The sequence below is a fragment of the Zootoca vivipara genome, chromosome 6 (genome assembly GCF_963506605.1).
Source record: "Zootoca vivipara chromosome 6, rZooViv1.1, whole genome shotgun sequence".
NCBI classification, from domain to species: Eukaryota; Metazoa; Chordata; class Lepidosauria; order Squamata; family Lacertidae; genus Zootoca; species Zootoca vivipara.
Window position 1 is genome coordinate 66,950,394 of NC_083281.1, and position 12,052 is coordinate 66,962,445.

General features: G+C 44.6%; 1 protein-coding gene across 2 annotated transcripts in view; it reads left to right on the plus strand.

Annotated features, from left to right (window-relative positions):
* Positions 1–12,052, plus strand: part of ZNF423 (zinc finger protein 423) — a 312,821-nt gene that overhangs the window by 45,099 nt on the left and 255,670 nt on the right. The gene's annotated exons all lie outside the window — the stretch shown is intronic.

Sequence of the window (12,052 nt, forward strand, 5' to 3'; positions counted from 1 at the left end):
GGAAATTTAGGATTATTGATGTCACAGAATGATATAATGCAGGGGCCAGAAAACTTTTTCAGCAGGGTGCCGGTCCACTGTCCCTCAGACCTTGGGGGAGGGGGGGCTGGACTATAAGCCACCCCGACTCTCCCCTCCCTTCTCCACAGCACCAGACGAGCCCCGGTGGCTGCTTACCTGTGTCTTGCGAGCGGAAGGGGCTGGTGGTGGTGGCAGAGGGACGATGAGTGGTGCTTGAATGGGCTCCAGAAAGGGGCTGCTTAAAATGGTGGCTGTTTGAGCGCTGCTGCTGCTGGCACCAACAAATCCCAGCCCCCTTCCTCTTCTAGGCAGGGTAGGGAGAAGCCAGGAGGAGGGAGGGAGGAGGCACCGCCACCACCATGGGAGGGAGAGGGAAAGAACGTGCGCACTGGCGATCCATGTGGCGATTCCCGGATTCTTCGTGGGCCAGATCTAGAAGGCAATTGGGCCTGATCTGTCCCATGGGCCTTAGTTTGCCGACCCATGATATAATGCATAAATGTCTTTATTTATAAAAATATTTATAGGCCGCTATCACAAAGCATCCGCTTTCCATGCAGAAGGTCCCTGGTTCAATCTATAACATCTCTGGGTAGGACTGGGAATTTTCCCTTGCTTGAAAAGCCGCTGCCAGTCCAGGTAGACCATACTGAGATAGATGGACCAATGGTTTGATTCAATATAAAGGCTGGCCCATTCATGAGGTAGACCAAAGGAACCCACAGGGTGGCAACCCATGGGCACCTTGCCTATCCCCACCGGAGAATGGAGAAGTGGCGACAAAAGGTTCTGTGTTCTGGCAAGATCTCGAACTCTTGTGGGAAGCCTGTTTCTTGTTTCTCCAGATGCTGCACCCACCCACCACAGGAGAAGCGAGAAGAAGTGGCTGCCACTTCCACTGAGATTTTGCGGAGCTCTTGTGAGATCTTGCTGGAAGCTACTGTGGCTACATGAATCTGGAAAGCAGGGTTTCTGTGGGGGACAGGAAGTGGTGGCGGCACCTTCCTTATTTACTTGGGCTGCGTTTGGGATGCAACCTCATTTTCCCTCTGAGCCCATGCCAGTCACCTTGGATATCTAGGCCCAGTGCTGCTATTTTTCTAGAAAAAGAGGTGCCGGAACTCACCATGAACGCCTCACTTGTTCTCTAAAAATGGCAAAGGTGCCCACCTGAGAGGCACCAGAACTGAGTTCTGGTGAGTTCAGGCTGAAGAAAAACCCTAGTCCTTGTATTGGAGGTCCCACCCCAGAGAGAATCAGGCCTTGCTTTTCAGAGGCCCTGACCCACTGACTTATGTTAGGGGTGGCCTTGGCCTGTCAATGTTGGCGCAATGTCATCTGGTTTGGTGTTGCTGTGCCCCTTCGGCTGATATTGCTAGTCCATTTCAGCCTAGGAGTGATCGGGCTCTGGACCAGGATGGACCATGTCCAGCTTTGCTTGCGTTGGAGGTGCTGAATCAGCAGGCCTGCCACTTTGAAAAAGCCCCTTCAATTTGCTGGAGGAAACAGCTGTCTGGAAAACGCCCGGTGAAAAAGCAAGTCAGGGAAAAAAATGGTCTCTCTCCCCCCCCCCCCAATTTCCTCTGCTATTTACTTATGGATTAATAGTTGGGTAATAGAAAAGAAAATCTTTACCTTCCAGAGATTAGCAGTAAAGTACGAGGTGTGTGTATGCATGGTTTTCTTTTTCTTTTTTAAAAAGGCTGAGGTGTGGAAAGATTGATTTATAATCCCAGGAATGATTTAATGGGGCTTTGCCGTTGAACAAAATTGTAACACTTTATGTCATATTTTTAATAAGAGGCAAACAGAATGGAATTGGAAGTTTGTCGTGGGCTGAACTTGTTTGTACTCTCCCCCAACCCTCATAAGTAAGTTTAGCGAAAGTTTTATCTGTGGGAGTAATTCATTAATAAACTGGGAAAGCAAAGCCTGCTGGCTCACACCAGTTTGCCCTTCAATAATAAGAGTGCTAGAATGTGCACAATATTTGTATTGCTGCTGGGGCATATTTCGGACTGGATTGTGTCCAGTGCCTTGTGGCTTCCTAGCAGACACCACTAGTATACTGGGTTTGTTTATATTATTAATTAATGTTACAGTGCTTTCTGTGTTCTCAGCCTTGTAAAAACTTGTGTTAAGTTGTGGGTGACCAAGACCACCCATTGAGATTTATGGCTTGGGATCTCTCACATCAAAACCAAACCCTCTCCCCTTCTCCACTGTACCATGTTGTTCCTTAAAAGCCCTTTCATAAAAGGCTAGGAAGTTCCTACAGATTGTTGTGGGAGAGCAAGAATACTGTATTGTGGAGCTGGCATGAAACCAGCAGCTTAAGCGTACAGATGAAGTGTGCTTGTTTTGTTTAGCAGTTGGGTGAGGGGGTAGGCCTGGAGAATTTGTGTCCCTCTAGGTGTTGTCAGATTCCTGTCAGTCTCAGCACACACGGTCAGTGGTCAAGGGTGCAGTGGCGGAGCTTCATGCTCCGGCTCCGGGGGGGTGGGGTGGCGAACAGGCGGGGATGGGGCTGCCGCGTGTCCCGGGGGCATGGCGTGCCACCCGCAGAGGTGTGGCGCATGTCCTGGGGGCATGGCACGCCATTTGTGGGGGCATGGTGCCCATAGCTGCCAAGTTTCCCGTATTCCCCGGGAAACCCCTGTTTTCCCAGCTGTTCCCAGCCGAAAAAACAGATTTTTTTGTTTCCCCCCGGTTTATTCTGGCGCGGTGGCCATTTTGGAACTGGGCGGAGCATGCTCAGAAGCGACTTTTGATGCTGCTTTGCCCAGTTCCAAAATGGCTGCAGCGCGACTTCTGGTGCTGTGGCCATTTTGGAACAGGGCAGAGCAACATCAAAAGTAGCTTCTGAGCATGCTCCGCCCAGTTCCAAAATGGCGGCAATGCTACTTCCGGTCTGCTACTTCCGGTCCAGTCCCTTATTTCTCAGGCCGGAACTTGGCAGCTATGATGGTGCCCAGAATGGACAGACGGCGCAGCCGCGATGGCATCCCACCAGGATCACACTGCTGGGGGCGGTGCGCTGCCCCCGCACTCCTCTTCTTCCGCCAGTGCAAGGGTGATAGGAGATGTAGTCTAGCAGCAGTTGGGAGGCCCTAAGTTTTCTATCCCTTATCTAGAGAACTATTCTTCCTGATAGGCTATACTTCTAAATATAGTTTTTCTTTTCAAATTTGAGGGGTTGGTTCGAAAATGCACCACTACCCCTGTTTGCATGGTACACTCCAGGAGGGACTTCACCTCGTGAGCTGGGAATGTTTGGCTTGGCTCTTACTTACATATCAGATTCATTTTTATGAAAAAAAATGTATGGAAACTGTGGCATAGAGCAAAGTTTCTTGTTTGTCGCTCCCAGCAGGCCAGAGCAAAATGGGAGTGAGTCAGCAATGTGAGCTACTATGGTCTCATTCGTGGTCAGGCATAAATTACGATATGAGCTTCAGCCTTCTTTCAATTCACACACACACAAAACCATACTTAAATTTTTCTAAACCATGGTTTGGCATTGTGTCTGAATCCGAGTCAAAATCACAGTGATTCTTATTTCTTCCCTTCTATGTATGGAAAGCAGGAAAGAGACAGATTTCTGTGGAATACTATTGCACTGGAGGATTTAATAGCCCATAATTTGATCTTCTCGGCAGAAACATTCGAGTGCTATTTTTGTTTGTTTGTTTGTTTGCTTGTTTGCTGTTATCATAGCTGTTGTTTCTTCCTCGGATTACTTTCTTTCTGCCCCCTCCCTCTCCATTTAGTCTAAATCAGGCATCCCCAAACTGCGGCCCTCCAGATGTTTTGGCCTACAACTCCCACGATCCCTAGGTAACAGGACCAGTGGTTGGGGAAGATGGGAATTGTAGTCCAAAACATCTGGAGGGCCGAAGTTTGGGGGTGCCTGGTCTAAATTAACTGTAAGGACCAGTCCTATCATTGGGCAATGTGAGGGGGTGCCTTAGGCAGCAGATTCTGAGGGGTTTGGAGCAGGCAGGTGTGTTTGTGTGTGCCTCCTAAGCTAGCTGGCTCAAGTATGTTGGAATATCCTTCCCATTCCCTGTATTGAAGTAACATTCAGTGGCAGTGTGGTTTTCTGAACATGTGTTGGCATGGGGAGGCATCACCTTGTCCTTCTAACCAGGCAGCCAAATGCTCTGGACCACCCTTGCTAACTCATTGTGTGTGTGTGTGTGTGTGTGTGTGTGTGTGTGTGTGTGTGTGTGTGTGTTTCACCCCTACCTCCTTGACCAGGCTTTAGCTGCCTGGATTTCATATCCTCTTCCTCCTCCTTTCAGAAAGCTGGTTTCTGCCAACAGAACAAAGCATTCACCAAATCCAAGATCCCCATTACTGGACGACTTTGCTGGAGAACCTGTATGAGTTTAGGCTGTGAACTAGCTAAATAAGCAGTGTAAAATGCTCCCCCCTTGTCTTTTTTATGGGTTTGCTCAGCCTTGAAAGGGGTGATGCATAATGGTCCCATTAAGGAGTGGCAGGGAAAAACTGGCAGAGGGCCACGGCTCACACTGCGTCTTGCAATGAGGTTTAGGGAAATGCCCAATAGCCTGTTCTTCAGCTCTCCTCCAAAAGCTAAAGAGCAGTTGAGCTTCGAAGGAGAGCTTACTGACCGGATATTCTTGAACCTGAAAGCATCCTTAAATCAAGTGATGTATTGTCTTTGCTTGCAGATGCTGCGGCATTTCTGTCAGGCTGTTAGCTATATACTGGCCTGCTTCCCCCTCCCACTTCGGCTCATAGGGAGGCCTGAGACTGCATTGGTATGGGGTGGACTGAACTGGCAGAGGTTCTCTGCTCAGCCCTAGGGGAGAGCAATAGCTCAGTGGCAGAGCCCATGCATTTGATGCAGAGGTGATACGTTCAATGCATGGTAGCAGATGATGGGGGAAAGAACGTTTCTTGAGACTCTGGAGAGATGCTGCCAGTCAGACTCAGTATAAGGCAACGTCATGCATTTTATATGTCAGGGTGTTGGTTGGCTATATTCATTCATTCATTTAATGTTGTTTATTTAAAAGCATTTCTAAATCATTGAATAGTAAAAATCTCTTAAGCACAGAACATAGAAACATTGCATCATAAAAACAATGTAAGGATACAATATAAAAACCAGTAAAAGAGTTTTATTTAAAGAAAGAAGCAAAACTCATTCAAAATATGAATTCTGTAACGATAGACAGGAGTCAAAAAGAAATGTTTTTGTAAGATGTCTGAAGTAACTGATGGATAATTCTTCATCTATATGTTTGCAGAGTTGGTTATAAGCTGTCACCTGGGCAACTTCAGGTATGTTCACCTGAAAGTACCATAGTTTATCCAGGTCTATCTAACGTAGTTCTGCAATCTGTGTGCCCGAAGCACTGGGGAAGTGTTGGTATTCAACATATTCTTAAGCCACCCTTGTCAATAAGTGAACAAAAGCTACTACTAGTCTTCAAAAATGTTTACTAGCCTCCTGGGGGTTAGCAGAGGAAGGTTGGAGAGCTCTCTTTGCCTTGCAGCAGCCTGCTGGATTTCTATGCTGGGGTAGAGGGGGGTTCTCCCCCTTGTTTCTTTGCTGTGCACAGAGGAAGGATTGGGTCATTCGTCCTTCTCCTCTGCCAGCTCAGCCACATGGCTGCATGGAATTCCATGTGTTTGCTTGCATGCAATTTCTTCTGCTACTGCTTAAGTACAAGGGCTTCTTTAAACACAGTGCTTGACCAATAACTGAATCTATGGTAAGGATTGAGAGGGGTGGGAATAATTTGTTTGTTTCACGTTTTAATGCAGACCTATCAAATTCACACTTTTTTAAACCAATGTGTAAAGTGGGACACTTTGAAATTTACACCTTTGCAGATTTTATGTTGTAGTTCTCCAACCAGATTCAGAATCCTAATGCCCCAAACGTGTACATTAGTTGAAATAATATGCAAAGATGCCCAAGAGTGTATGCATTAGGCAAAATCATGCAGAAAGAATACATATATTAGAAATTGTGCATGAAAAATGTGTGAGTTTCTCATGTCATGCATAGCTGCCAAGTTATCCCTTTTTTTTAAAGGGAAATTCCCTTATGCTGAATAGGCTTCCTCGTGAGAAAAGGGAAAACTTGGCAGCTATGATGTCATGTGGAATTTTTAACACAAAATGACCGGAAGAGTGTGGAAATGGAGGGAACTGAAATAAGAGGTTGGAAAAATGAGGAACAGAAATTTAGAGGTCCATCCATTCCTAAGCTATGGGAGACAATATGTGCAATATAGCTCTTTATCCATAGGGGGTATCCAAATTAAGGGTCTTCTACAAAAAGCAGAAAGCTGAAATTTTGTGCCCACATAGTCCAAGGGCTCTGATTACCAGTAAAGTTAACACAGCCACACATGTAAAAGAGTAGTGTAAACTAGGTAATATGTGGTGACAGTGGCAGCAAATCTTGTGATGCATTTCTACACATTGGGAGTTTCATGAGGTGTCTGGTGTAGCATATAAGACTCTGAGCAGAGACATTCCTGGGAATCTCTCTTCTCATGAAAGAACCCGACCTAGTTTTGCAATCTGTCAACAGCTCTGGGGAAGTGGTGTTGAGCAAGGTAGTGTGGACACGTTTTTTTAGCTGTGTTGGTTGTGAATGGAAGGAATCTTTCAAATGGGTCAGAAGCCTTTTTGGAGGCTGGAGTGGGGAGTGGTTGTTGTCCCTTTGAAAGGAAAAACCTCTTTCCTAAAAGCAGATGTTTCGGTCCTGACAGGGGAAGGGCTTTAATATGGCTCCCATTTAGCCGAAAAGCTAGAGTGAGGCAGTCATGCTTGGGTGATCCTGGAACAGCAAGTGATAGTTGGACAAATCTCAACACTGGCTATGCCTTCCAAACTGACCATCTGGCTGAGATTTCTAGATCTAAAAAGCCCTTTTATTTTATCAGTTGTGCAGAAGACCCTCACTGCCATAGAAGGACAACAGAAGCTGCTGTTAATTATGCTTTCCCCCGTTGATGTAAATGCCTGCGAGAGATCAGTGGTAGAGCACATGCTTCGTGTGCAGAAGGTTCCAAGTTCAGTCCTTGGCATCTCCAGGAAGGGCTGAGGATGACCTCCTGAGACCACAGAGAGTCACTGCTGGTCAATGTTGACAGTCCAAAGCTAGATGCAATAGTTGTCAGACTTTCATAACTAGGCAGTTTCCTGTTTTCCTGTGACTTGCAACTATCAGCAAAACACAAACAGCTGAAAATAAAAGTGAGACGTGCAAGAATAAAAACTGAACAAGCCAATAAACATGTAGACTAACATTAACTCGAAAGCCTTTAAATACCTTTAAAAGCAGGAGAAGATAGACTTTGCTGGTGATGTAGAAGGTATCAGAGATGGTGGACTTGCACAGTGTTTGGGGTCTACCACAGAGTAGGCCTCATTCCTCTGTAGCTACCCACCTGGCCTCAGAAGGCCTGTGGAGATCTGAAGATGATCTAAAGGGGCACACCTAGCAACTCAGTTCTGTACCTTTTAATAGGTTTCACAGTCTCTTATTCCTTCTATACAGTGTAAATGCCTCTGTCCATTTCTGTGCTGCAGTCCACCATGTTTGTACGTGCCCAAGAGTCCTGTGCTTGTTTTCGTTCATGGATGTTTCATGCTGCAAGTAGCTAAGCACATGAATAACTTGAGTTGTTGCAGGTAACATTCTTGGCCTACAATTTTTTTATCTCTTAGTATGCCTGTTAGGCCTCATCTGTGCCTGAATAGTGCCAAGGAAAGACCAGTTGTTGCTACATTTTTAATTTTATTTTATAAAAAAAACCCCAAACCCTTACTTTTCTCTTTTACCTTTCAGGTATTAGTCACATTTCTTTATCTGCAGCCAGTGCCTGTGTTAAGTTAAGTCATGTGAGCCGTGACTTCACCCACCCCTCCCAGTTGGCCCCCATCAGTTAGTGTATTGCTGAGGGTACCAATTTGGACACCAATATGGGGAAAACACTTCAGATGTGTTCAGCAATGTCTCTTAGGCCATAGTCACACCACACATTTTTTTAAAAAAACTACACTTTCACTTTAAACAGTCATTTCTTCCCCCAAAGAAGTTTCAGAATGGTAGTTTGTTAAGGGTGTGGAGAGTTGTTAGGAGACACTTAATCCCCTTCCAGACCAACAATTCCCAGAGTGGTTAAACAATCAAAACCTCTTCCTAGGGAATTCTGTGAATTGTGGCCCTGTGAGGTGAGCAGGGGTCTCATAGCATTTCTCTGTATTCTTAACAAACTTCAGCTCCCAGAATTCTTTGGGGGAAGCCATAACTGTTTAATGTGTTATCATACTTTTTTAAAAAGTATGGTGTTAGTGAGAAGGGTGAAGTATTATTGCTTTCCTCCAAAGGTGAAAAGTAAATGGAAAAGAGAACAAAATACATCAGAGTCTCTCTCTCTCTCTCTCTCTCTCTCTCTCTCTCTCTCTCTCTCTCTCTCTCTCTTTCTTTCTTTCTTTCTTTCTTTCTTTCTTTCTTTCTTTCTTTCTGTGTGTATGACATGACTTCATATGTGTGTCGAAATCCTAATTTCCCCATTTGGTTGACTTGCTAGTAGCTGAAGATTAACGTCTGATTTTATACATTTTCTGAGCAGCGGAAGATCTGAGTCCCCATGGCTGCTTCCCACACGACTCCAGTAATGTTTGTAGGATAGACCGGAAGATCAGCATAGAGAAGCAATCTCACCAGTGTTGTCCCTAACCCCAGAGCCCAACGGTGTTGCCACTGGAAGCAAACAATTAGTTTCTTAACCTACCTGCGATTCCATCCTACAAATGTTAACCAGAGTATATGAGATCAGTCATGGGGGAAACGGTTCCTGTATCGCTCCAGGAACCTAAATTGGCCTTTAGTTTCAGACAGATAGTCTGCTCAAAAAGAACATTAATTGGAGTTGTTTAGAACTATGATAGTAAAGTTGTTTTCTGTCTTTCTCACACACTGGGTTATTTTCTGTGTTAGGGTTGTGAAAGAAAGCTCTTTCACATATATGCTCAGGAGGAAAGCCAAGCACACCAATGTCGTGGCAGTCTGTTGAAAAGTAACTTTGCTTTGGAGGTGCTTCTGAAGCACTGTAACTTTCTTGCAGTGTTAAAGCTGAATGGCATATCTTCAGCCACTAAGCTGTGGCTATCCTGATTGGAAGAAAATGTGCAAAGTATGTTTAATGCAGGCCAGCTCCCAAAATTTTGCGCAGTGCAGCTGAAAAGGTCCCCCTTCCCCTGAATTGTTAAACTATTATAGCTCAAGGACTATAGCAGTTGAGGTGTCTGCCCAAAGCCATGTTGCTGATGTGAAGTTCTGCAAATTATCATGCATGGATGGTTAGCTGTGTTTACTGTTAGCACTTAGATATCATTCCCTCTAATAGTGAACTGTGGTGGTTGAGCACCTATTATTTGGGGGGTGAAAGGGGGCCACCCAAAATAAGGTAGCAGCTTCTACATACTTGGGGGATACCTTTGGAATGCAGAAAGTACAGAAACTTATGAACCAGAATAAAAATTCCCCATGGTTTTTGGTTCATCATGGTTCTTTGCAGCAGTTAGTCAGGCATGCGCCTTCCCAATACAGTTTTGTTACTATACAGCAGGATCCCCAACGTAAGAGGCTAAATATTGGTTTCATTAAAGAGGTGAAATTGTTCAGTAGTTCTGCCATAAAAATACTCTTCCATCAAAAGTCCATAAATTGCAATAGTTGAGTATTGATTAGAGTACATTGGACATTTATCATTCATATTAAAAAGTCTGTTACTTTTGTTCCAATTTCTTTTTAACCCCCTCTGCATCAATTTGGTAGGCTAGCAACAAGGTTGTTTTGGGCCCATGGGGGAAAGTGGGGCAATAGGCTTCTAGGAAATAAAACGAAATTAATCTAAAGGCCATAACCGCTTTAAGGTCTGATTTTTTCCCTTTATATATAAAAAATGTCCATTATACTCAGTTGAAACTGTGTGTGTGAATAAACTTGAAAGTGTTGCTGTGGCCTATATGGTAGAATCACAATTTGAGGTTCAGTTAAGAGCCAGAGTGTCTTGTGATCCAATAGCTTGTCTGTATATTTCCTTTGCAAACAGATTGGACTTTAAAATAAAAAAAATCCTTCAGTAGCACCTTAAAGACCAACTAAGTTTTTATTTTGGTATGAGCTTTCGTGTGCATGCACACTTCTTCAGATACAGTGAAATGGAAGTTTCCAGGCACTTATGTAGAGAAGGGGTGGGGAGGGGTGGGGATGGGGAGGGGGGATCACTCAGAAGGGTGGTGGAAATGGGTGATTGACTGACTGATAGCTGTTGATGACCGCAAACGACTGCAAATGGTTTTGCATGAAAAAGCAAGGGTTGAGATGGCTGAAGATCGCTTATCATGTATAATGAGATAAGAATCCGATATCTCTGTTCAAACCAGGTCCCTCCATGGTTTTGAGCTTGGTGATAAGTTGCAATTCAGCAACTTCTCTTTCCAGTCTATTTCTGAAATTCTTTTGTAGTAAGACAGCTACTTTGAGATCTTGTATAGAATGTCCTGGGAGATTGAAGTGTTCTCCTACTGGTTTTTCTGTCTCCTAGAATGTCCTGGGAGATTGAAGTGTTCTCCTACAGGTTTTTCTGTAGGAGAACACTTCAATCTCCCAGGACATTCTATACAAGATCTCAAAGTAGCTGTTTGAACAGAGATATCGGATTCTTATCTCATTATACATGATAAGCGATCTTCAGCCATCTCAACCCTTGCTTTTTCATGCAAAACCATTTGCAGTCGTTTGCGGTCATCAACAGCTATCAGTCAGTCAATCACCCATTTCCACCACCCTTCTGAGTGATCCCCCCTCCCCATCCCCACCCCTCCCCACCCCTTCTCTACATAAGTGCCTGGAAACTTCCATTTCACTGTATCTGAAGAAGTGTGCATGCACACGAAAGCTCATACCAAAATAAAAACTTAGTTGGTCTTTAAGGTGCTACTGAAGGATTTTTTTTTATTTTACTTCGATCCAGACCAACACGGCTACCTACCTGTAACCAGATTGGACTTTGTATTTGAATTTAGTTAAGCTTCCACTACTAAACTAAAGCAGCCAAACTAGCATTTTGGCTACTGGTTGTTCTGGCTTTGCTGAAGGGATACCAGTTCTTTTGAGATGCAGATTTATTTTTTGATGGGGACACAAAAAGCTGCCTTGCGTAGAATCAGATCATTGGTCCATCTACGCTTTTGTCCCTGCTGACTGGCAGTAGCCCTGGACGGTTTCAGGCAGGGGTTTTCCCTATCTCTGCCTGAGGACAAGAAGGATTGAACCTGGGACCTTCTGCATGCAAAGCATATCTTCAGCCACTAAGCTGTGGCTATCCTGATTGGAAGAAAATGTGCAAAGTATGTTTAATGCAGGTCAGCTCCAAAATTTTGCGCAGTGCAGCTAAAAAGGTCCCCCTTCCCCTCAATTGTTAAACTATTATAGCACAGAACGGTAAGGGTTGAACATTTGCATAATACACCCAAAGACTTGCTGGGCCCACTGGGCTGAAATATTGATATGGATCAGGGATCTGATCCCTGCTTCATGTATCCTCAGTTCTCTCTGAGTGAACTGAGAGTGTGGGTGGCCCATCTTGCTGGGTAGTTGTGAGGACGAATAATTCTAAAGTAGCTTCAGTGCTTTTTTCCCCCTCCTAAAAATGTTTAGGGGTACTCTCATTTTGAAATACTACCCCTCAATGAGGCCAAACTTAGATTCACAAAATGTTTAGGGGTATGCGTACCCCCAGAAAAAAAACCCCACTGCGTAGCTTGCATACGTGAAAGCACTGTAGGCAGCTTTTAATAATGACTTGGGTGGGTTGCCAGTCAGGCATCTTTTTTGTTTCCATGTGAACACATTACCAAATGTAACTGCAGAAATTCTCAATTTACCCCCCTGGGTTTCCTGTGGTGTAAGGCAAGGGTATCCAATGTTGTGCTCTCCAGATATTGCAATAACTTTGCCATAGAACAG